We start from the raw sequence: 5,754 nt of genomic DNA, 5'->3' as shown, positions 1-5,754 counted from the left end.
TCTTATTTTGCTTAGATCGCGACGGTAGCATTATAAGATGATCCCTCACATTAATATCAAGATAATAAAGTGTTCTCCCCTCGTATGCACCGTTGTAACGGTTCGTCGTTTCGAAGCATCTCGTGATGATCGGATGTGATAGATTCAACGATTCACATACAACGGGTGTAAGCCATGTTGCACACGCGGAATACTTGGGTTTGCTTGACGAGCCTAGCATGTACGAGACATGGCCTCGGGACAACGGAAACCGAAAGGTTGAACACGAGTCATATGGATGATATGATCAACATGTTGATGTTCACCATTGAAGCTACATCATCTCACGTGATGATCGGTTTTGGTGTAGTGGATTTGGATCGTGTACCACATAACAACTATGAGGGATGTTGTATTAAGTGGGAGTTCATTAGTAATTAGATTAAAAACATGAACTAATTATCATAAACATAGTCTGAGTAGTATTTTGAATTAATTTTGTAGTATTGGCATCCGTTTTCTACCATGCGCTAGTCTTGTAATTGAGATAGAAATCACGTTAAGTCTCGATAAGAAACTTTACGGACTAGTACCGTATTGTTAAAGAATCAAGAAATGATTAAGTCCTATTGCAAAATTTTAGTAAACCTCACATTGTTGATTCAAAGAGTTGTGGTTTCAATTAGTACCTAAAGTTATCTTGTCTCAGTAAAACTTGAAGTTCAAATCTGTTTGAAAAATAAGGAGCTGAAAATTTAGTTTTCAGAAATAATCAAGGTATGAGATATATGTGATATCTAAGACCTTATTGCAAGATGATAGAATATATTTTGGTGAGACTACATAAACTCATAAGTTTTATGGGAATGTACGAAGGTTGAAGACGCAAGGCGTCCCAATCCTCCAACTATTGGGGCACTAACGATATTCGCATATCCATGAAGTGATTGTCCTTAGTATGCACCGTTGCTAAGACTCGTCGTTTCGAAGCATCACGTGATGATCGGGTGTTATAGATTCTACGTGTGCTTACAACGGGTACAAGCCAGATTTGCACATGCGAATACTAAGGTTAAACTTTATGAGCCTAGCATGTACAGACATGGTCTCAGAAAGTTGTCATGAATTAATGGATAAAATTATGAGTGAAATTGTTCATCGTATTACAAAGTTACTAATAGTGAAATCTGGAACACTTGTCATATGATGATTAACTTCAAAATAAGAACCTCAAGGTTATTGGTATTAGACCAACAAACCTAGAAGTTATTGATGTTGAAGTGTTTTTTCTGAATAATGAGGAAAGCTAAAAGAGAAACTGCAAAAGATATTTTGGCAAAAAGAAAAGAAAAGACTAGAAAGTCTAGCTCGAGTGTATATAAATGATATACATGTTATGGTTGTATTCCTAGTTAAGTCACACTAAGAAATTCTTGGGTATTAGTACTATATTGGTTGGTATGAAGTGTCATACAAAACAACGCAATACAAGAATACAATGGCCTAAGTGACTGACAAGGAATATGATAGGAATGCACGACAGGAACAAAATAAAGTGTTATTATGTTCGTCGTTAGCATTCTATCTAGCCCTTAGAATTTATAATAAAGAACTTAATAATTGTTATTTTGCTCTGGTCAAATGAAAACAATGAGTTGTTCAAATTATGACATTACTCCATATACGATGGATAAGTTATTATAAATCTTAATGGTGAAACACACATACATAACAATGACGCTAAAATGCCATAAGGCAAATGATTTGAATTCCACTTATTTGTGGAACCGCCATTTAGGTCATGTTAGAAAGGAACGCATGAAGGAACTCCATGCAAATGGATTTTTGGAGTCATTTGATTTTTGAATCATTTGGCGCTTGCAAATCTTTTCTAAAGAGAATGATTAAAATACCGTTCATAGGCCAAAAGTTGAACGGGCAACTAACTTAGTGGAAAAATACATGATGATGTATGTGGTTCACTCGGGCATAGTTGTGTGCGGGAGATTCTTCTACTTCATGAAAACTTTCAACAATGAATTGAGTATATATATGTGGATATATTCAATAAGGAAGAAGTTTGAAACATTTGAATGGATTCAAATAAATTTCAGTATGAAGTGGAAATCATCGTAATAGAAATCAAATATCTATGATTGGATCATGGTGGAAATATTTGAATTACGAGTTTTAGCGAACATCTAAGAGAGTTATGAAATTGTTCTACAACTTACGTTTCTTGGAGTATCATAGTGATGATGAAGTATCCAAGAGATATATCCAAACTTTGTTGGATCAATGATGAGATAAAATATTGATGCCATTATATTTTTGTGGATTATGCTTTAGTGACTACCGCTTTTACATCGAATAGAGCATCATCATGATCCGTTGAAATGACACCATACAAGTTATGGCATGGGTATAAACCCTAATAGTCAACCAAAATCGGATGAATGTCTTTGTTGGTTATCCCGGAGATTTAATTGGGAATTCTTCCCACGAGACAAAGACAAAAGTGTTTGTCAATGTTTCTTATTTCCGAGAAATTGTTTCGAGTGAAGTATTTGAGTGGGAGGACAATATAATTTGATAAGGTTTATGAACCTGAGCATAATGATCAGAGTAGCACAACATCGGAATTGGTTTCGGAAGCGGCCACGACGATCATGGCTCTCATGACTACAAAGTGTTTTAGCCATGGAGATCGAAGTACATATTGAACCTTGTAGGTATGGTTTACTTTGTGATCAAATAAATGATTTGTGGACAAAGGATTGATTTTGAACAATGATAAACCAACTACAAAACAAAGAAGTTATGATGGGCCCCGACTCCGTTAAAATGGCCATGCGCCATGAAATCCAAGATAGATGAATACTTTATGAAAGTAAATGGATCTATGAAATTGATAGACTTGGATGAAATATCCTTGAAGAAAGCTTGACTTATCGAAAAATTGTTTACGACAAAGTTCAAAGAGTTGAATACGATAAGATTAGATCTTCCGTAGCAATGCTTATAGTCTATGTGGATTATTCTAGTAATCACTACATATTTCTTTTATGAGATATGCTAGTAGGATGGCAAAATACACTACTTAACGAAGTATGTATACAAGATACAACCAAGAGTTTTGCTGGTCCGTGGAATACTAGATAGGTATACAAGCTTCAATTGGATGAAGTAAGTATCACGGAGTTGGAATCTTCACCAGATGAAATAGTCAAAGAGTTTTTGATTTCATCGAGAGACGATGAAGAGGCTTGCATTTGCAAGAAATTAAGTGGGAGCGCTAAGACACATTTATAATACTTTATGTAGGTGACATATAGTTGGTTATAAATGATGTAATTATATACTTGATTAAAAAGGTTTCATTGAGAATTAACTTCAATGAAAGGATATGGACTGAAACAAATTTAGTGTCAAGATCTATGAAGATAGATTGAAACACATAAATAAGTTTAAGTCAAAGTACATATGATGGATATTGAAGTAGTTCAATATAGAAATATTAAGAAAATGTTCTTGTCATGTGAAGGTTTAACAAGACTTGAGTGTATCTGACACTCAATGAGTAAAAACACATGAGTGATTATAGATCACGAATAATATGTACACAATCAGATATCATGTGCTATAAAGTGTTATGAGCATATACCAGAATGATTCATATGATGATCATTGGACGACAGTAAGAATATCCTTGAGTACTTTAGAAGAACTAAGGATATATATATATATATATTTTTGTATGAAGAAATGACAAACAAATCGTTGTAAGGTGTTACACCGATATTGGTTTTGTCACATATAAAATATAATTTCAATCTCAAATTAGACTAAGTGTTGTTTAAAAGGTAGCACAATGAGCTAGAAGTTGTCTATGCTAGATTTAGAAGAGTTCTAAATATTGTGATGGATTCTACAAAAGAAGGCAGAGTATGTCATTATTTTGACAATGACAAAGGATGTTAAGTCAAGAGGTTCTTTGAGAACTTGGTGTAGTTCCGACGAGTCGGAACTTTGAAGCTATATTGTGTGTGACAATATTAGTGACATATTTCAGACAGCGGAATTAAGGTTCCACCAGAAGATCAAACATATTTAATGCCAACTCATTTGGAAATGAGTGATGCGTTGAGACGCAAATGAATTACAAAATACATACGTTTACGAGCGTGTCGGATCCGATGACTAAAAACCTCTCCGTGAGCAATACATGATAAAGCACCGGAAGGCCAAGGTGTTATATCTTTACAAATGTAAACTAGATTATTGACTCTAGTGCAAGTGGCAGACGAAGGAGATATGCCCTAGAGGCAATAATAAAGTGGTTATTATTTATATCTTTATGTTTATGATAAATGTTTATATATCATGCTATAATTGTATTAACAGAAACATTAGTACATGTGTGATATGTAGACAACAAGAAGTCCCTAGTATGCCTCTTAAACTAGCTTGTTGATTAATGGATGATTAGTTTCATAATCATGAACATTGGATGTTATTAATAACAAGGTTATATCATTATATGAATGATGTAATGGACACACCCAATTAAGCGTAGCATAAGATCTCGTCATTAAGTTATTTGCTATAAGCTTTCGATACATAGTTACCTAGTCCTTATGACCATGAGATCATGTAAATCACTTATACCGGAAAGGTACTTTGATTACATCAAACGCCACTGCGTAAATGGGTGGTTATAAAGGTGGGATTAAGTATCCGGAAAGTATGAGTTGAGGCATATGGATCAACAGTGGGATTTGTCCATCCCGATGATGGATAGATATACTCTGGGCCCTCTCGGTGGAATATCGTCTAATGTCTTGCAAGCATATGAATAAGTTCATAAGAGACCACATACCACGGTACGAGTAAAGAGTACTTGTCAGGAGACGAGGTTGAACAAGGTATAGAGTGATACCGAAGATCAAACCTCGGACAAGTAAAATATCGCGTGACAAAGGGAATTGGTATCGTATGTGAATGGTTCATTCGATCACTAAAGTCATCGTTGAATATGTGGGAGCCATTATGGATCTCCGAGATCCCGCTATTGGTTATTGGTCGGAGTGAGTACTCAACCATGTCCGCATAGTTCACGAACCGTAGGGTGACACACTTAAAGTTGGATGTTGAAATGGTAGAACTTGAATATGGAATGGAGTTCGAATTTTTGTTCGGAGTCCCGGATAAGATCCGGACATCACGAGGAGTTCCGGAATGGTCCGGAGAATAAGATTCATATATAGGATGTCATTTTATGTGAATTAAAATGATCCGGAAGGTTCTACGGAAGGTTCTAGAAGGTTCTAGAAAAGTCCGGAAGAAATAAGGATGGAAGGTGGAGTCCCAGAGGGACTCCACCCACCTTGGCCGGCCAACCTAAGGGAGGAGGAGTCCCAAGTGGACTCCCCACCATGGTGGCCGGCCACCCCACCAAGGAAAGGGGGAGTCCCACTCCCCTAGGTTTGGACACTTGGAAGGTTTTGTTGGGGTCTTATTCGGACTCTTTTGACCTAAACCTTGGGGCCTCCACCTATATAAAGAGGGGAGAGAGGGGCTGGCCGGCCACTCAAGCCACCACCATGGCCGCACCCCTCAAGGGTGCCCTAGCCGTGCCCCTCTCCCCAAACCCTAGCGGTCTCTCTCCTCCACCACATCCCGCACGCTTAAGCGAAGCTCCGCCGGATTTCTCCACCACCACCGAGCACCACGCCGTCGTGTCTGTCGGATTCAAGAGGAGCTACTACTTCTGCT

The sequence above is a fragment of the Lolium rigidum genome, chromosome 3, assembly GCF_022539505.1.
Source record: "Lolium rigidum isolate FL_2022 chromosome 3, APGP_CSIRO_Lrig_0.1, whole genome shotgun sequence".
NCBI classification, from domain to species: domain Eukaryota; kingdom Viridiplantae; phylum Streptophyta; class Magnoliopsida; order Poales; family Poaceae; genus Lolium; species Lolium rigidum.
Note: the sequence above shows the minus strand (reverse complement) of the source record.